Below are 21,309 nucleotides of genomic sequence, written 5' to 3' on the forward strand. Positions count from 1 at the left end.
ACATTTAGTCTTAAAACTCTTCATAGTTTATAGCCTTCTCTGCAGTCATCTGTTCTTGATTTCTTTTCCATGTTTTGCCAAGCTAGCTCACCTTTGTGGCATACATGTTCCTTTGTTTTTTGCCTTCAAGGGAACGGAATGCTTGGTGTTTGTCTAGGATATTATGACTACAATGTAGGATGTGCCTCCAACCAGTTGAGGTGCAACATAAAATGTCTCCTGCTCTGTCTTGCTGAAAAGTTGAGAGGAAGTTTGCCATTTATAGTGTTTAATATATTTCCTGTAAATGTGTAGGAAATGCTTGTTTGAAGTTTTGAAGCAAACTACCTTGATGTTCACAGAGATGAGATAAACTATTTGATGAAAGAAATCATATTCAAGAAAGAATCCTAAGAGAGGAAGGCGGCCTCTTTATTTACATGAAGATCAAAGAAGCTTCACATGAATTGAGACTACATATTTTCCCCCCTGTGTGATTTGGAAAGAATAATGTACGTGGCTGAAAGAAAAAAGTGGTAAGTCTTTAATGACTGTCTTTTGGTTTTATGTATAAAAAAAAATTACTAAGCAAACTAAAGTAGCATACTTGTAAAATTTGGGAGTTTTTCTTCAGAGAATACTCTGTATTTTCCTTACTGATCAGTATTAATTATAAGTTAATTTAATAAACTTAATAAATTAACTAAATTAATTAAATTTAGACAGAGTATGTTAAATAGATTAAAACTATAATTAAATATATTAAAATCACTGATATTATGCTTTTTAGTTTTTATGAAATAACCAACAATTGGGCTTAAATGAACAAAAGAAAGCTATGCTTAACAAATAAATGCTATCAATGATTAAAGACCTTTATAATCAAAGCCAGTAGAGTATGGTGCAGATGCCAGGATAATTTAATATAACAAACAGAATTCCTCTAAATACCCAACACCATAATGATTTGCTGCCTAGTATAATATGCTTTTCTCTATAAAAGAATGGATGTTGCCCCCAAATGAGAAACTTAAGAGTGATGTTTCATGTGAGGGAAAACCACACGTTCTTAAATCATTAGCTTTTCCTTCTGTTGTGTAACCTACCTTTTTCTCCCTTATAGGGTTGACTGAGCATTAAAGAATAGGAAGGAAGGCAAAAATGCAATCAACTTCAAAAATCACTTTGGTACAGCACGGCAACGTGCATCCAATTAAAACATAATAATTCTGTTTCCTTTAGTGCCTTTTCATCAAGGATTTCAAAGTCAAATTTATAATTCCTCAATTGTGCTTTGGACATCTCAAATTCTGATTGCTGGCGAGTCTTTCCTCCTTCCCCCTTCCTAATCTGCACTGAAAGTTCTAACTGAATTTATGGACGATCATTCTGCTTTCAAATCTGTAAGACTTGGGTTCTCCTTCATCTTCTTCTGCCTTTGTTCAGCTAGCTGAGTGACTAAATATGGCTAATTGTGGTTTTATTTCTTGTTGTTTGAGAGACAGAGAGTGCAGGAGATGTGGAGAGAGAGAGAGAGAGAGAGAGAGAGAGAGAGAGAATCCCAAGCAGGCTCTGCATTGTCAGCATGGAGCTGGATGCGGGACTGGAACTCACAAACTGTGAGATCATGACCTCAGCGGAAATCAAGAGTAAGACACTTAACCAACTGAGTCACCCAGGTACGTCTCTGGGTAGTTTGTAAGCAGAAGTTGGTCAATTTAAAAATGTTAAAAATTTGAGTTATAGGCATTTAAAAATTAATGAACTTTTATGACTTTCAGGCATAAGCTTAGCTTGAAGTGCACTACCAAAATTTTGCCTTCACAAGCAAATGGTCATAAGCAAGGAGCATAAGTTAAGCATGCAGATTCGTGCTTTTAGGGCTATTATAAACAGTGGTATCTCTGAATAGATTATCTGTAAATATGTGCCAACCCTTCATAGCTCAAGTATTTCTTCAATGTACTTAAAACAAAAACAAAAACAAAAACAAACATGGATGAGGCACCTGGGTGTCTCAGTCGGGTTAAGCATCCAACTCCGGCTCAATAAACATTGAATGTTTATTCAATGTTATTCAATGTTCAATAAACATTGAAAAAAGAATTCAAAATCTATAGGATGGGCCAGTAGGCTGAGACCCAGAAGAGCTAATGTTCCTGTTTGTGTCTGAAGGATGGAGGCTGCTCTGAGAACCAGGAAGACCTGATGTTGCAGATGAAGTTCAGAGACAGTCTTCTGGAAAGCTGTCTTTTGCTCAAGGTCATCCAGAATTTCTGTTATATTCAAATATTGAACTAATTGGATGAATACCACCCACATACTAAAGGGCAATCTGCTTTACTTGAAGTCCACTGATTAAAACATAGAAACAATTGTTTTAGAATTGGCAATGGATTATGGATAAGACACCCAAAACCACAAGCAACAAAAGAAAACATAGATCAACTAGACATCATCAAAATACTTAAAAACCATCTAAGTATTTTATTTATAAGATCTAATGAGAACTCACAGGGAAAACTTTAAAATATTTTGAACTTTATGTAAATTAAATACAAAATATATTTTATATGTATTATATATATAATATATAGTTGTCATATAGTTATAAATTATGTATATATAACCTGTGAATTACAGTTAAAAAACATTTTAGAAAGAAAATTGTACTTTAAATGTTTACATGAGATAAGAAGAAAGGTTCAAAATCAAGATCTAAGTTTCCATTTAAGAAGCTAAAAAAAGAGGTGTGAATTAAACCCAAATTTATATATGAAGGAAACAATATTGGTAAGAGTGGTAAATCAGTGACAACAATGAGCAAAATCAAAAATTGTGGGTTTTTTTAAAAAAATGTAATTGTTTAAGGTCTAGCTAGATTGATCAATAAAAAGAGACAAAACAGATTGCCAATATCAAAATTAAAGAGACAGCCCTCCAGCGTTCATAAAGACAGCAAAATGAATATGAGGGAATGTGTGTGATAAACAACTTTATGCTAATAAATTAACTAGCTTAGATGCAATTATAACAATTTTGAAAATAAAAAATTTTCAGAACTGACTCAAGAATAAATAATATATGATTGTCCTATATCTGTTTAAAGAAAATTAAGTGATAATTAAAAACCTTCCCGCAAAGAAAACTCTAAGCCAATAAGACACAGTGCTGGTGATTTCTATCAAATGTTTAAGGAAGAAATTATATCAGTCTTACACAATCTCTTTTAGTAAATCGAGGAAGACAGAAGAGACACTTCCCAACTGACTTTAGGAGCCTAGCATCACCATTATACCAAACTGGAGAAAGACAATGCAAGAAAAAAATACATGGATCATTTATGGATTTTATATAAGAATTTAAAAACTTTTAGGTAATCAAATCTAACAATACATAAGAAGGATAATACAATGAAATAAAATTGGGCTTGCCCCATAATTGTGAAATTGGTTTAATATTGAAAAAAAATTGATAAAAAAATTAACAGAAGAATGGAGGGAAACCAAGTCATCAGCTCCACAGACACAGAAAAAACATTTAACAAAATTTAAAGTGAAGTCATGATAAATGCCCTCCACAAATCAAAAATAGATGAAAATTTCCTCAACCTGATAACCTTATAAATGATATCTAGAATTTATATGGAATTGCAAAGGAACAAAAACAAACAAACAAAAAAAAACAGAAAACAATTCATGCTATGTGACTTCATTTTTATGAAGTTGTTTATCAGGAAAAAATTATTTGTGGAAATAAAAATCAGAATAGTGTTAACCTATGGGGTTCTGGGGATTTAGTGAATGAGAATTTTCTGGGTTGGTGGAATGCTCTGGATCCTATTTGGGGGTTGTTTACAGGATGCATACATTTTTCAAAACTCACTGAGCTTTTCAATACCTGTGCCTTTCACTGCACATACATTTTACAGCGATAATTTAAAGATTTGTAATTCTATGAAGGGTGTGTTTAAGCAGGGTATTGTAGATTTGGTATGTAGACAGAGAGGAGATAAATACGGAGGAAGCATAAGCAATCCATTAGAAACATTAATAAGCCAAGGGCAATAAAAACAACAGCCGGGGTGAAAGAGGAAAGTCATTCACTGCTTGTGAATGTCCTTATCCCCTAACCTGAAATTTGGGGGTTATACTGGATACTTAAGGGGGAACATTCTAGACAATGAATGTATCAATGGGAGTTGGATTGGGGGAAATTTAGTTTATTAAGGAAAGAAAGTTTGGACACCAATATTAGATTATTTGAATGCTATATTAAAGGCCTATGTTGAAAGTGGGAAGAGAAAGTAAAGGAAAAAAAGGAAGAGGAAGGGCATACAATGGCCAGTAGCAGCAGGAGGGGTGATATTGTGCAGAATTCTTTTTCTCAGTCTTGCAGCATCATTTTTGATTCCGAGAACCGTGCTTTCCCTTCTGTGCAAGTCTGATCTCTGTCCGTGAGTTTGCCTGAGCTGTGTGAGAAACTAATTCCCAATGCCTGCTGATTTGAGACTAAGTGCAAGTTTAAGAACGGTTTTGCAGCTTGTCAATTTCCCCTGCTACGTTCTATGGAGGGCTTGTGGCCTGGGTATCATAACCTCACTTAGAGAACTGCCTGAGGTGCATGGTTTCTCCGGCGGGTGGTGCAGCAAGGTGCAAAGAGTCAATTTATGACACTTTTATGTTCCTCAAAGATCACAGTCAGCCCTATTTGATTTTTATGTACCCAGTGGGAGTGTAAAGGGGATAATGTTCAGGAGTACTTTGCATTTAAATGATTTCTTTATTCAAAGAGATTTACAAATGTTATATCATTAAACAAGGTTCCCTTTGAGATACATTAGAAGTAAATACAAAATTGTAATGCCTGTTTCACAGTGGGACAGTATTATGTGGTTTAGGAAGAGAGGCCTAAAGAATGTCATTCAAGAATAGCGCACACTAATCAATATGTAACAACAGGAACATCTTCCGTAGATTTCATTCTGCCTCTCTCACTAGCTCTAGAATTTTCTCACAAATGCTTGATCTCTTTTAAATTTCTTGCCTTTATCTCCTAAATGGGGCTAATAATAGCTTTCCTTCCTATTTCATAAGTTGTTATAAGCAATCAAATAATAGAGAAATGGACAGGTAAAAATTATACAAATGTAAGAATAAATAAAAGGAGCATTTCTTGGTTTTCTTCCTATTAACTCATGGCCTTCAATGTGTACTGTACTACTGTTGTTGTTTACTGAGATATCAGGAACTTCAGGACACATGACATTAAGCTTTAACTTTCAACTGTATGGTATTTAATATTTAAAGGCATATTAAGGTCATTCACTTTGTTTTAAAAATAAAGACTACATTTACCTGGATTGCTAAATGATATATGGATAGTTAATGATAGGTTTGGAATTAGACTTTAGATAATTTTGGGCTTTGCATTTAGTTCTTTCCAAACTATGGTTTAGGGGCGCCTGGGTGGCCTAATTGGTTAAGCGTCCGACTTCGGCCCAGGTCATTATCTCGCGGTTTGTGGGTTTGAGCCCCGCGCAGGGCTCTGTGCTGACAGCTCAGAACCTGGAGCTTGTTTCAGATTCTGTGTCTCCCCCTCTCTCTGTCCCTCCCCTGCTCATTCTCTGTCTCTCAATAATAAACAAACGTTAAAAAAAAACAACAACTATGGCTTAAAAGATTCTAATTTAGTTCAAGGCAAGGTTTTCGAATATTTGAATTATGTAAAGGAATTTCAAGAAAAAAAAAAGAAGTATCAGAGAAGTTGAAAATCAAGACTCACAAATAAAATGGCATAACAAAATTAGTAGGCAAACATTCTGTTTCAAAGGAAGAAAAAATATATATATATGGATAATTGTTGCTTTTTAAAGACAGAGCAATAAATTTAGTCATGGAAGTCCAGAAAAGGCCTGTTGAAAAATTAAAGATCATAGGTAGCACAATACAGAAGAAGGCTACATTATTTGGTAAAATTTTCTTAGTTAGCTTAAATTAATTTGTAATTTGATAATGTGTCCAGTGCTTATGCCAAATACAACTTCATATATCAATGGGTTTTTTTTTCAACGTTTTTATTTTTATTTTTGAGAGAGAGACAGAGTGTGAGTGGGGGAGGAGCAGAGAGAGAGGGAGACACAGAATGTGAAGCAGGCTCCAGGCTCCGAGCTGTCAGCACAGAGCCCAATGTGGGGCTCGAACTCACGAACTGTGAGATCGTGACCTCCATCCTGTAGATTTTGAATTTGCTAGCCTCCATAATCATGCAAGCCAATTCCTTATAATAAACCTCTATACATACACACACACACACACACACACACACATCCTATTGGTTGTTTCTCTGTAGATCTCTGACTAATACAGGTTTTGGTACAGAGGGTTGTTCTAGAAGAACAGAACTTTAGGGATGAGTTTTCTGAATTGATTCTGGGGCTTCCAGAATGGCTGTCTAATTTGATTAGATGTAAAGATACTAATGACTCTATTTCCAGTAGTAAATAGAGCACTGATAGTCCATGGCTTGATTTGGCAAAAGAGATAAGCTTTTGCTTATCACAGCTGGACACTCCCAATCAAACACTTATAAGAAGCAAGGATCTGGGTGACAGTGTATTTGACTTTTGAATATTTTTGTCAACCTAACTAATAAAATGAGACTGGCTGGTTACTCCTAATGTTTCTGGGTAAAGTGGGTAAGGAAAAGGATGCACTCAGGAATTAGAATTCCCAGATCAAGCACCCATAAATGACCTAAAATCTTCCATATGTGGCCTGCGAAAGGACTTATAACCTGTAACCACAGGGCCAAGATTGCTGAAAACCAAATCCAAAGTTTCAACCTATAGGTATCTGAGTTACAACCCAATTTGAATTCTCAGCCTCACAGGGTACCTACTTTTATAAAGTGAGAGCACTGATAGGGAAGGAATGGGGTTGTCAAAGTTGAAATTGGGATGTGTAAAAAGAACCTGATGAAGCTAGGGACATTGAGCCCATAAAATGTCGATGAGTCTTTGCCAGTAGAAGTAGGCTCATTGGAGGGAATTAACACTGCATTGCCTGAGGAAACTGTAATGGCTTCCCGTGAAGCAGTTGCCTTGCAAGAGAATGCTGATTCTCCTTAAAACTCATTTCCACTACCTGTCTTTGCTAGTGGACCTACAACTGGATTTGAGTCCCAGCAGGGCCCTAGGTGAAGAACAATGTGTGACCTATGAAGAGGTGTGCTACACTCCAAAATGATAACTTGAATTTTCTAATTCATACAAACATAAATTCAGAGAATATGTCTAGGAATGAATATTAAGGGAGGGCAATAATGTTGGAAGAAAAAATTTCAATCAGGCTCAATTTATGGATATGAGCTCACTAAGCAGGGATTCTTTATTTAATGTTACAGCTCAGGGAATTACAAAAGGCTCTAATTGTTCTATAGGTCTGGCTGAAATATGAAACAAAAGATAGCCCATAGTAAATGAGTTAGAAATGCCAGAACTGCCTTGATTTACTGTCAAGAATGGGATTCAAAGATGCAGGGAGATTGGAAAGTCAGAGTAGATTTGTCACTGAAGACCTACCCACCCACCCTGAGAGGATACAGAAGACACACATTTCACCATGACTATAAAAAACAAATGTTAAGCATCCCTACAAGGGCTCTTCCCTGTAGGCCAGATCTCACATGGCAACTGTGTTCATTGAATTCAGAAACTTAAATGCAATGGAAGTAGTAATTGGATCCCAGGGTAGCAGGGGCCAAGTGGTGGCACTCAACAGCTAATGTCATGGTAGGTGTAGCTACTGTAATGGGATAGCAGAGTCAAAGTAGCAATCAAAATATTATGATTCAGGCAGATTTATCACATTGGCTAGTTGATCAGGTTGTTCCCTGAAGTAAAATAGCAAGGAAATCTACTACATTTTTACCTGATCTGTATAAGTGAAAGAGTTCTAGGTTAAGAGAAGTTTAACACGATTCACAAAAACAGAGTCATGGCCTCATTAATTCATTCCCAGACATGAGCCAATTTACAGATGCAGAACACCTTGAATGAAGTGGGGAGATCAGGTCCCCTTGAGGAAGGTCCCTGGTACATTGACAAAAATTTATCCTGTTAATTCTTCTCCCAGCCTTTCCCAAAACAACCTGTGTCCTTTTACCAGGGTAAATGTGTATTGGAAAAAAAGAAATAATTAGATATTACAGGAACTAGTAGACACTGGCTCCGAACTGATACTAATTCCCTGAGATCCCAAATGTCACTAAGGTTCACCAGGCAGAGATGGGGCTTACAGTGGTCAGATGATCAATGGGGTTTCAGCTCAAGTCTGCTTCACAGTGAACTCAGTGGGTGTCCAGCCATATCCTGTGGTTATTGTCCCTATTCCAAAATAAATAACTGGAATAGACACACTTAACAGTTGGCAGAACCCAAATATTTGTTCCTTGACCTGTGGAGTGAGGACCACTTTGTTGAGAAATACCAAGTGGAAGCCATTAAAACTGCCTTTACTTAGGTTACTAGTAAACTAAAAGCAATACCTCATTCCTGGAGGGATTGCAGACAATAGTGCCACCATTAAGGACTTGAAAGATGAGGGAGTAGTAATTTTAACCACATCCCCATTCAACTTGCCTATCTGATGCATGTAGAATATAGATAAATCTTGGAGAATGACAGTGGATTATCATAAGCATAATTAGTTTGTGACTCCATTTGTAGCTGCTATGCCAGATGTGGTTTTGTTTCTTGAGCAAATTAACACATCCCCTCATAACTGATACACAGCTATTGATCTGGCAAATGCTTTTTTCTCTATCCTTGTTAATTGAGACCACCAGAAAGAGTTTGCTATTAGATGGCAAGGTCAAGGATATACCTCCACTCTCCTACCTGAGGAGTAAATCAACTGTACTGGTCTGCTAAAGCTGGCATTAAAATATATGTATCTATCTATATCTATATCATCTATATCTATATCTATATCATCTATATCTATATCTATACCTCAGACTGGGTGGCTTAAACAATGGAAGTGTATTTTCTCATGGTTCTGGGGGGTGGGAGCTAAGTTTCCAGAAGGTTTGGTTGCTCTAAAGAACTATCTCCCTAGCTTGCAAATGGCTGCCACCTCACTATGACCTCACATGGCCCTTCTCCAGTGTTTGTGCATCTCCAGTATCTCTCTCTCCATCTTATAAGAATGCCAGTTCTGCTGGCTAAGAACCTCACCCTTAGGACATTGTTTAATCTTAATAACTTCCTTAAAGGCTGTATCTCCAAACACAATCATGTTGGAGGTTAGAACTTCAACATAGGATTTTAGGGGACAGAATTCAGTCTATAACACCAGTTCTTTAGTCCTATGTCAAAATTTAGTTCAGAGGGGTCTTGAATATCTTTCCTTTCCATAAGATATCACTTCGGTCCATAACATTGGACTTAGTATGGGAGAAGTAGCAACTACTCTAAACTTATTGGAAAGATATTTACTTGTTGAGGGTTGGAGGAAAAAAAAAAACTTTGGGGCCTTATAGCTCAGTAAAATATCTAGGAGTCCAGTGGTGTGGGGCATGTGAAAATATATATTTTTAAGGTGAAGAATAATTTATTGTGTCTGACCTCTCCTACAATCAAGAGAGGCATAACATTTAATGAACCTCTTTTGATTTTTGAGGCAACATATTCCTTATATGGGTGCGTTACTCGGCCCTATTTACCTAAGTGGCCCATAAAGCTGCTAGTTTTAAGTGGGGCCCAGAAAAATGGAGGGATCTGTAATAAGTCCTGACTGCAATGTGTGTAGTTCTACCACTTGGGCCATGTAGTCCAGCTGATCCAATGGTGCTTAAAGAGTCAATGACAGATAAGGATGCTGTTTGAGGCCAGGTCCCTGCACATGAATCAGAGTGAAAACCTTCAGAATTTTGAAGCAAAACCCTGCCACTACCTTCCTTTTGAGATTTAGTGTTTGACTTCCTACTGGGCCTTAGTGGAGACTGAATACTTAACCATGGGCCATCAAGTTGACACGTGACCTGAGCTTCCCATCATGAACTTAATGCATCTGACCTGTCAATCCATAAAGTTGGACATGTGCAGCAGCCCTCTGTCATCAAGTGGAAGTGGTATATAGGAGATCAGGCACAAACAGAGTAGATTATAACCAGAGTCCTGGAGATAAAAAGACCTGTTAGGATCAACTATTAGTATTCAACAGCCTAAGAGTAAAGAAAGAGACTGATAACAGTTGAGAGTGAAAAAAAGAGATAAGTGTGAGGGTTATGAGTGTATAAATGGTTGCTGAAAATATATGAGCGGAATCAGATTCTCTACAGATATTTAACAGGTAAAAGAAAAAGTCCCAAGGATAAAACCTGGAGGAAAAACAAAATTATTTATAGAGACATTGGGATATAATGGATGAGGAAAAGGGCATAAAATATACAAGAAACAGTTATATGAATAGGTATTTAAAATCACTGGAGATGAGGGGAAAAAACACATTTAAACAATAAACTACTACTCATTATCTATCAGATTTTCAAAAATTATAAAGTTGAATAAGGAATAGTGATGGTTGCCATACAGAAAATCAGGTGCTGTGCTCTTGTGGGCTGATATTAAAAGTATAGACTTTACGGTGCCTGCATGGCTCAGTTGGTTGAGTCAACTTCAGCTCAGGTACTGATCTCAAGGTTCTTGAGTTTGAGTCCCACGTCAGGCCTGCTTGATCAGCGCAGGGCCTGCTTTGGATCCTCTGTCTCCCTCCCTGCCCCTTCCCCACTTGCACTCTCTCCCTGTCTCTCAAAACTAAACAAACATTAAAAAGAAAAGTATAGACTTTTGTGGCCATTTTGCAGAGTAATTTCCATCTTTACTCAGTTCAAGTATGTGTTTATAATTCAGTAATTCCAACCCTGAGTTTACATTCCAGAGGAATGTTTGCCTGATACTTATGGGACAAGTAGAGGATACTTATCATATTGTTCTTTGTAAAAGTGAGGGGTTAGAAACAAACTAAGAGCTAACATTTGAGGTAATGGATAGCATGGGAAGTGCACAGCATGCGTGGCAGATGTATTACTGTTAAAATACTCACGGTACTCATAAGATCCTTCTCACTGGGCCAATCCTGTGAAAATATTATATTTCCTACCAAATCCTTGTCACACTTAGAAACGTAACTCATGAAGTATGAGTGGAAATGACAAGTACCTCCTCTAAGCAGAAGCTTTAGGCCCAGAGTATGAGTCTTCTGTGCCTCTTTGTATTCTGTCATAAGGATGGCTCTATTGTAGATAGGAGCTCTTCCTTTACCAAGATTCTGGTATGAAGAGGATATAGAACAGAGACACAGACAACATGTAATGCAAATAAGAACTAAAGTTTTGTTTTTATAATTCACTAGAATTCAGGTGATTTTTTTTCTTGTAGTGCAATATCTCAAAAGCTGTTACTTTGTGGAATGCCACATAGTAGTTAGAAGAAACTCATGTTTGGATCAGAAATAATTAGCGGCGTTGAAAGAAAGAAATACAGTGTAAGGTCTCTAACACAATACTAATTAAGTAAATTTAAAATATAACAAATGATTCAAGCTAATATTTGAAAAGAATACATACAAATTCAAGGAATCATGAAATATATTAGAACATTTGACTATGGAAGCTAAAGAAAATATGAATGGGGAATAGAGATGAAAATATATAAAATAATAAATGAGTACTAACCTACATTTGAGCATGCTCACATGCATTATAGATAAATCCCTCAAAGGAAACAAAAATATTTTAAACGTGGGTAGTGATAAAAGGAATGTAATTAACTCAGCTCTTTGTACCTAAGGACCGAAAAAAGAAACAAACAAAAATATTAAAGACAGGGAAAGAAAATTGGGAAAAAAACCACACAAATTTTAGGGATGTTTATAGGGGAGAATGTTTCACCAAGCAGGCAGAAAATTAACAATACTAAATGCCATAGAATGTCAAAAAAGGTAAGAATTCACAAGCACAACTATACTCAAACAAACAAAAAAGTTCACAAGTGACTATTTGTTTTGCTTGTTACAAAGTCACTAATGCAATTGTACGTTTCTGTAATTGTAGGTAGTATGAAAGCATGGGGATGACTTAGAATGGAAATTTGAAAGCAGTTTGTCAGAGAACTGTGTAATTGTATCCATCCCTCTCTCCTAAACTTTTGCACCAAAGAGGATTTGACAGCTTTAATTGTATGGTTAAGCTGGAAAAAAAAAATTTCTTCCCATGGTTTTGTGGTGACGGGACCTTAGAAGTCTTGGCCAAAGTCTCTTTGGCATTCCACAAAAATTGTCGGATGACTTTCTGTCTACTCTTCCAGAAATTATGGTTGTCTCATTCCAGAACACATAATACATACTTATTTAAAACCATTTTTTTTAGTGTTTATTTATTTTTGAGAGAGAGAGAGAGAGAGAGAGAGAGAATCTGAAATGGGCTCCAGGCTCTGAGGTGTCAGCACAGAGCCTTACATGGGCCTTGAACTCTGAATGGCAAGATCATAACCTGAGCGGAAGCCGGACACTTAACTGACTCATCCACGCAGGCACCTCTATATATAGTTACTTTTAAATAAGCTCTTGTACCCTTGCTGTGATTTTTATTTACTGAGCCCATTGGAATAGTCTTTGTGAGCTCAGTGCAGAAGTAGGTGCTTAACAGGTATGGGCTGTCTTCAACTCCATTGTATTCTGCAGGTGTATACTCTGTCCTTGGCAGAATACTGGAGGACATAAGCCTTTGCACAGCAACGCATGTAGCTTTTCTCAAAAGAATTGAATTTGTGGCAAAATAGGATATTGTTCTGTAGCTTATCCTCATGATCCAAGTATTTGATGCTTACATTATTCTACGATTTTTATGACCTTAGAGTTTCCTGATATGAAACATACTTTTCTCTCCTTCTCGTGCTTATTTTATTGAAAAGGTGTTGGGGAGTTTGGGATAAGGCAGTAGAATATTAATTTCTCAAAGAAAGCACTTTTAGTTTTAAATTCCCAGTAAGGAAAATGCATGAGAGTATGGAAAGATAAGAAAATAATACAGAAATTAAAGGAGATAATTATTTTTAAAATCAGAATCAGAAAAATTAAAATTTTAAATAATAAAAGATATTATTGTATGGGTATAGGTTGAAAGATACAGGCATTTAAGTCTTATCCTCAAATCACTTCCACCTCTAACAAGATTCTCCCAAGATGCATTATATTCTATGTAAATTAGTTTGAGTTCATGATAAAATAAAATCTTCCTAAAGTATGATCCAAAGAACAATAGTCCTAAAAGGTGTCCTTTGAAATAAGAAGGGGAAATTCTGCCTACTATATTATCTTGGAGAGTCCCCAGTCACATTAGTATATTAAAAATGCTAAGACTAAGTTAAAGAAACTTGTTTAACTAGACTTAATACATTTTTTTCCAAATTTATTTGAGTCCATAGTTTTTTCCATAGAACTATTAATATGTCCTAGAACTAAACTTTTTGGATCATGCTTTGGTAAATATGACAAAAGTATTTGAATGTTAAACACTTTAAATTTGATGAATACAGTGCTCAATAGATAATATTCCTTCAGTAAATATTCATTGTAAATTTAAAGGCAATGAATATACATTATTTTAGTTGATTATCTAAATACTACCTTAAGATAATCAGGATGCATGTTATCATTCCTGGTGAACAGAAGAGAAAATGAAACTTAGTAGGATAAGTAAATTCCCAAAAGTCACACATTTGATTGACTAACCAAATTGGAATTAAGGGAGTTTTTTTTCTTTTCAATCATTGTTATTTTGGGGGCATTAGAGTCAGGTTATTTATTTATTTATTTATTTATTTTTAAAGTTTTAGTTATTTATTTTGAGAGGGGGGTCAGGGGCAGAGAGAGAGGGAGAGAAAGAATCTCAAGCAGGTTCTGAGCTGTCTGCACAGAGCTTGACATGGGGATGAATCCCACCAATCATGAGATCATGACCTGAGCTGATATCAATAGTCTGATGAGTAACCGACTGAGCCATCCAGGCACCCCACATTAGTGTCAATTTATTAGACAAGTATTTTATTTATTTAACAGCTATCTCTTACTCTACCATAAAAGTCATCCCCTGGAAGAATTTCAAAAGCAAATATTATGCTCTATCAATGTATAATAGTAATCAAAGAGAGTTAACAATCAAATTTTGGTCCAACACCCTAATTTATAGAGGTGGTGTCAGAAAGGATTCACCAGATAAGATTAAGGTAATATTCTAAATTAAGAAAAAGGCAAAATATGTTTTAACTGTTGTTTCCTTTTTAACTTAGACTTTCAAAAGAAGCCAAATACTGTAATCATGCCATTCATCTTTGTATAAGACATAATGAGGCCAGAATATACTATTTTGCTTGAGCGGTAAAAATGGCACTGTGAATTCTTTCAAATATTAATAAATATTATAATATATTCTAAAATTCCCAGCAGCCTAAAATGACCTATACGTTGACATAAATTCTATAAAATTCTGCAGTCCTTCTGGTTCCTACACCCTGCAGCGACCACACTTTCTAGAAATGAGCTCTAACTCATAAGATTAGCAAATAGGTAGTGAAAGCAGCGGGAACAATCTTCTCAGACATGAGTTCATGACAGTGCTGACGAGCCAGTGCCCAGGAAAGGCAGCATATCTCGCTTCCTGCAGAAAAGCACATGGGTTGGCCATCGCTTTAGGAATTTTTGATCAGTGTAGACCTATTAACCACAATTTAAATCCGTATCTATCTTCATTAACATATCCCAGAGGACTTCAATATTCTAATAAGCTTCCACCCTCCGTTAGGGTCTTCAGCTCACTGTGGAGAAGAAACAACATTAGCTTAATATTATCCATGGGACATGTCTGAGTTTTTCACTTCATGACTCTTTAATATTAGATTACAACGGGGCAAAAATCGCACTGATTTCTTAATATCAATACTAGAATTTTGCCAAAGAAAGCAAAAGCTACAATCAGTTTATTGCTGTGCCATTTTATAAACTTCAAAGAATCTAGTACAATATACATATACCTAGAAGGCATTTAGTAACTGCATTTCCATTGAATGGTAAATGTGTCAGAATGCTGGACGCTGTCTGATATCATTTTTTCCTTTCTTTCACTGTAAGGATTTCATCCTCACTGGCAAAGCCAACCCTGAAAACTATATTTTCCAGTATGTTTTATAACTTTCTATGGTACAAGTTTTGCCAATTTTATCAATGGGATATGAACAGAAGTTATATTTAACAGTCTTCAGTTTTACCCTTAAAAAAATTGGTCTCACACACGTAAATTGGTTACATACTCCTCTGATTCCTTTCTCTATTCCCATGGCTAAGACAAAGGGGAACTTGCATCTGAGATGGAGGCTCCATGTTGAGAATGGCAGATTTGTTTCTACGGCCTGGGCTATGTACTTCTGAGCTGTCACATGAGAGAGAAATAAATTAACCTCTTTAGTCACTGGATTTTGGGATCTCTTGTTACAGCAGCTTAGTGGGTGACATGGAGACATTCACAAAAGTAAGTGACATGGGTCTTTCCCCCAAATACAATACCAATCAAGAGTAGAAGGAAGAATAAAGTAATCATAAAAATTCCATTATTTTATGATTTAAGAGGATTGTTTTAAGTACTTTAATATTTAGTGTCAAGAAGCATCACCTTTTTTTATTTGCTACTGTGACTGTGCTTGCCATTTAAATACTCTGTGCCTAAGTTTCTACGTTTGTTAACTAAGTACCATACCTTCTCCACAGCATTGCTTTGGGGAATAAATGAATATCTGGAAGGTTGTATTAGGTAGACAAATAGTCCCATTTTTCATAGTAAACATTTAAGATTCAGAGTTACCCTGGGATATCTCAGTAATAATTACCACTGCCTAGGCTAGAACTCTAGTCTTTTCTAATATATTGCACTGCCTCTATATGCTATAGGGTCTTAGTTTCCCTCAACCTGGGCTATCTAGAAACCTGGGGGTCCAAGGACATATTCTTAGAATTATGTGATTTTTTTTAAGTTTATTCATTTATTTTGAGAGAGTGAGAGAGAGAAAGAGAGAGAGAGAGAGAGAATGAGTGGGGGAGGTGTAGAGAGAAAGGAAAAGAAAGAATCCCAAGCAGGCTCCATGCTGTCAATGTGGAGCCCCATGTGGGGCTCAAACTCACAAACCATGAGATCACGACCTGACCTGAAACCAAGAGTTGGAGGCTTAACCAACTGAGCCACCCAGGCACCCCGGAAATATTTGATTTTTCAAAAAGTGTTCAATTTGGGGTGCCTGAGTGGCTTGAGCTGGTTGAGCATCTGACTTTGGCCCAGGTCATGATCTCACGGTTCCTGGGTTCCAGCCCCGTGTCAGGCTCTGTGCTGACAGCTCAGAGCCTGGAGCCTGCTTCAAATTCTGTGTCTCCCTCTCTCTCTGCCCCTCCCCCACTCACACTCTCTTTCTCTCTCTCTCTCTCAAAAATAAGTAAACATTAAAAAAAAGGTTCAATTATTACTCAAGTTTTAAAAGCTTGTTTATTAAGTAAGATTACCAGATGAAAAGATTATACTTTATTTATCTTTGCATCTACCATTTTATCTAATGTTATGATATGCATATAGTTATATAAATGCCTTCAAATTCATATTGCATTACATACATCACCTTTAGAAGCTATGACAATTAGCTAGTACATTGAATTATTTTACCCTGAGGACACTTTATAGTGTTTTTGAGAAGAGATTTGTTACTTAAAAATATGATTTTAGCATTATTGTCTCATAGGCAACTAATTGAGGCAAATAAATAGTTTTAATAATATTATTCAGATAAACTAACTCTGTCTCCAATAGGTTTGGTTTTGGTTTTGACATTGTTATTTTATTTTGACATGTGGATAAGTCACTCGGTGACTCAAAGATTCTTTAAGTAAATATTCTAGCTGAAGCATATGGAGTTCAGTTTAAGCTATGGGGCAGAGGATAAAAAGAACACTGTTTTAAAATTTATTGTGATTATATTGAATTTTAATAGTTCATTTAACTCAGTATAATTTGTTTCTTAGATTACTAGATAATGGTTTTGAGGATGAAGCAGTATTTTATTCTTTTTCTGTATTCCATCATTTGCATAATGCCTGGTAAATGGAAGAATGAGTAAGTGAATGAATGGATAAGAGAATTATATGCCATTAAAATATTCTTGTGCCTTGAGTTACTAGGTGCTGCTTCCAAAGCTGCATGTATAATGAAAGCACACTCCCCTCTTTTCCTCACCCCACAATTTTCTAGGAGCTATTGAAATGGAGAACTTGCTTTGCTTCTTAAAAATCTTAGATCTACCATGCCTGTGCTATGGTCCAGAGTCAGAGACTGCTAGAGAATGAATACCGGTGTCCCTCCCCCCAAATCTGTATGTTGGATCCTAAACTCCAATATAATGGTAGTTGGAAGTGGGGCTGTCACTTGGGAGGTAATTGGAACATGAGTGTGGAGCTCTCATGAATGGGATTAGTGCCCTCATGATAAATACTCCCAAAGAGCTCCTTCATCTCTTTGCTGTGTGAAGTTCCAGTGAGAAGACAGCTGTTTATGAACCAGAAAGCAGGCCCACAGCTGAGGCTGAATCTACTGGTGACTTGATCTTGAGCTTGCCAATCTCCAGAACTATGAGCAATAAATTTCTGTTGTATAAGCCACCCAGTGTGTGGTATTCGGTTTGAGCAGCCTGAACTGACTAAGACGGAGATCTTACTTTACTGCTGAGGGGAATATATTCCTTTCTCCCATGCACTTATATGAGCACTGGGAACCTTTCCCTTACTGTAATAATTGGGTATTAATATGAACTTTATTCACTGAATGTTAGTGATGGAGCCTAATTGTTCTTGGAGCAGGAAATCTAACAATGGTGTTTTACTTTCCTTAGTCACAAAGAAAAATCAAAGGAAAACTTGAAATAATAGAGCTATTCTTAAATAAAATATCTAACAATTTAAAACAACTTAAAAATAAATGCTTTTATATATTAGCCTACTGTTTGTTTGTTCGTTTGTTTGTTTTGCATTGTGATTGTTTGCAACCTATCAGAGAAGTAAGGGAATTAACTTTTAACTTTTAATTTCAGTCGGCAACCTATCAGGTGAGGTAATTCCTGTTTTCCAGAAAATTTTCTAAAATTTGCTCCATTTAAATGCATTTTAACCAAAAGTTCAGGAAAAGAAGACTTTTAAAAGTATGGAACCCACATATTTTAAGACTATTTGAGGTAATTGCTTAAAGTATACATTTTCACTAACTGATTGGAAACAAAGGACAATCAGGTCCACAGATATGTGCCCAGAGGCCATTCTTACTTCCCTTTTATAAGGCACAGTCTTTTGGAGCAGCCAACCACATAGAACTCTAAGCCATTTCTCCTGGTATAAAGGATGTGCCAGAGAAGCAAGGGAAGTTGAAATGTTCAGGAAACTAACCAGGACCTTACAGTTGGTAAAATATCCAAATTCAATGGCTAGATGAACTTATTTAAGTTTAAAGACTATCTGAAGCTACCACTTAAAGACTTTGGGCCAAAAACTATTTTAAATCACTGAAGTGCTAATGTTAACCTGAAAACTTGAATGTTTTTGTTCTCAAAGTTTTTTTTAATGTTTATTTATTATTTATTTTTGAGGGGGGTGGGAGAGACAGAGAGAGAGGGAGACAGAGAATCCCAAGCAGGCTCTGAGCTGTCAGTGCAGAGCTCCAGGCAGGGCTCAAACCCATGAACCATGAGACCATGACCTGAGCTGAAATCAAGAATCAGAGGCTTAACTGACTGAGCCACCCAGGTACCCCTCTTCTCAAAGTTTTAAGAAAGGTTCCTACTCAGATCCTAGAGAGTATAATAGTTAGAAAAATCTTTAAAACTCATTGAAATAAAATCAGAATTGTGTGCATTTGTTCTTAAGTATGCATTGCTTCTATGGTAAGAATCTTGCTCTTTTTAAAAGATTTTTTTGCAGCTTATTGAGATATAATTGATATAACATTGTGTGAGTTTAACATATACAGTGTGATAATTTGAGATACATATGTTTTGCAAAATGATTACCACAATATCTTAGTTAACACATCCTTCGCCTCAAAAAGTTACCATATTTCTGTGTATGTGGTAAGAACTTTTTAAAGATTTATCCCCTTAGCTACTATCACGTTTACAATACAGTATTTTAATTATAGTTACCATGCTATACTTTACATCTCCAGAACTTACTCATCTTATAATTGGAAGTGTATCCACTTTGACTACCTAAATCCATTTCCCCTACTCTACCCCACTCCACTCCTGGCAACCACCAATCTCCTCTCTGTTTCTATGACTTCAGTTTTGTTAGATGACATGTATGAGTGACATAATATATTTGTCCTTCTATGTCTGACTTATTTCACTTAGCACAATGCCCTCAAGCTTTATCCATGCTGTGGTAAATGAAAGGATTTGCTTTGTTTTCATGACTTAATAATATTTCAGTGTGTGTGTGTGTGTGTGTGTGTGTGATTACATTGTATTTTACCCATTTATCTGTTGACAGACATTTAGGTCATTCTCATGTCCTGGCTTTTGGAAATAATGCTGCAATAAAATGGGAATGCAGGTATGTCTTTAAGATCCTAATTTCATTTCCTTTGTATATGTACTCAGGAGCGACTTGCCATATCATACAGTTTTATTTATTTATTTATTTATTTTTTTAATTTTTTTTTTCGACGTTATTTATTTTTGGGACAGAGAGAGACAGAGCATGAACGGGGGAGGGGCAGAGAGAGAGGGAGACACAGAATCGGAAACAGGCTCCAGGCTCTGAGCCATCAGCCCAGAGCCTGATGCGGGGCTCGAACTCATGGACCGCGAGATCCTGACCTGGCTGAAGTCGGACGCTTAACCGACTGCGCCACCCAGGCGCCCCAGACAGTTTTATTTTTAATTTTTTGGTGAATCTCCACATTTGTTTTCTGTAGTTGCTGCACCACTTTACCAATTGTTGTACAACTATGTACAAAGGTTTCTTTTTCTCTACATTTTAATCAGCATTTGTTATCTCTTATTTTTTGATAACCATTCTAACAGCTGTGAGATGATATCTCATTGTGGTTATGATTTGCATTTCCCTAATGATTAGTGATGTTGAGCACTTTTTCATGTACCTATTCACCATTTGAGTATCTTCTTTGGAAAATATTTATTCAGGTTTTCTGCTGATATTTTAATCAGATGGTTTGTTTTGGTTTGTTTGTTTGTTTTTTTGCTACTGAATCATATGAGTTCCTTATATATTTTCAATATTAACCTCTTATCAGATATATGGCTTGTACATATTTTCTCCCATAGGGTGCCTTTTGGTTTTGTTTTCTGTGCAGAAGCTTTTTAGTTTGATATAGTCCCACTTGTTTATTGTTGCTTTTATAGCTTGTGCTTTTGGTGTCATACACACAAAAAATTATTGCCAAGACCGATATGAAGGAGATTTCCCCTGTGTTTTCTTGGAGGGGTTTTATAGTTTCAGGTCTTGCATTCAAATCTTTAATTCATTTTGAGTTCATTTTAGTGAGTAGTGTAAGATAGGGGTCCAGTTTCATTCTTTTGCATGTGGATATCCAGTTTCACAAGGCCATTTATTGAAGAAATTATCTTTTCCACAGTAGGTATTCTTGGCCCCATTGCCAAATTTTAGTTGATCATATACACATGAGTTTATTTGTGGGCTTTCGATTCTGTTCCATTGGTTATCTGTCTGTTTTTATTCTAACACCATACTGTTTTGATTACTATATCTTTGTAATATAGTATGAAACAGGAAATATGATGTTCCAGCTTTGTTCTCTCTCAAGGTTGTTTTGGCAATTCTGTGGTTCCCTGCAAATTTTAGGAACATTTGTTCTATTTCCCTAAAAAAATGCTATTGGAATCTTATATTGAATCTATTGATACTTTTGGGTAGTATGGACAGTTTAAGATATTAATTCGTCTGATCCATGAACATTTTCGTTTATTTGGGTCTTCAATTTCTTTGTAATGTCTCAAAGTTTCAGTTATAGATCTTTCCCCTTCTTGGATACACTTATACTAAGTATTTTATTGTTTGTAATGCTGTTGTAAATGGAATTGTTTTTATTTCTCTTTCAGAGAGTTTGTTGTTAGTGTATAGAAATCCTGATTTTCGTAGGTTGATTTTGAATCCTGCAACTCTACTGAATTTATTAATTCTAACAGTTCTCTGTGTGTGTGTGTGT

General features: G+C 36.1%; 1 long non-coding RNA gene across 1 annotated transcript in view; it reads left to right on the forward strand.

Moving 5' to 3' along the window:
• The first annotated feature begins 746 nt into the window (after positions 1–746).
• LOC128312474 (uncharacterized) overlaps positions 747–21,309 on the forward strand; it is a 43,734-nt gene continuing 23,171 nt past the window's right edge. The window contains exon 1 of the long non-coding RNA XR_008291835.1: positions 747–1,658. This is a non-coding gene — a long non-coding RNA (uncharacterized LOC128312474). The remainder of the gene's footprint in view (positions 1,659–21,309) is intronic.

Source organism: Acinonyx jubatus, chromosome D3, assembly GCF_027475565.1.
Source record: "Acinonyx jubatus isolate Ajub_Pintada_27869175 chromosome D3, VMU_Ajub_asm_v1.0, whole genome shotgun sequence".
Taxonomy (NCBI): domain Eukaryota; kingdom Metazoa; phylum Chordata; class Mammalia; order Carnivora; family Felidae; genus Acinonyx; species Acinonyx jubatus.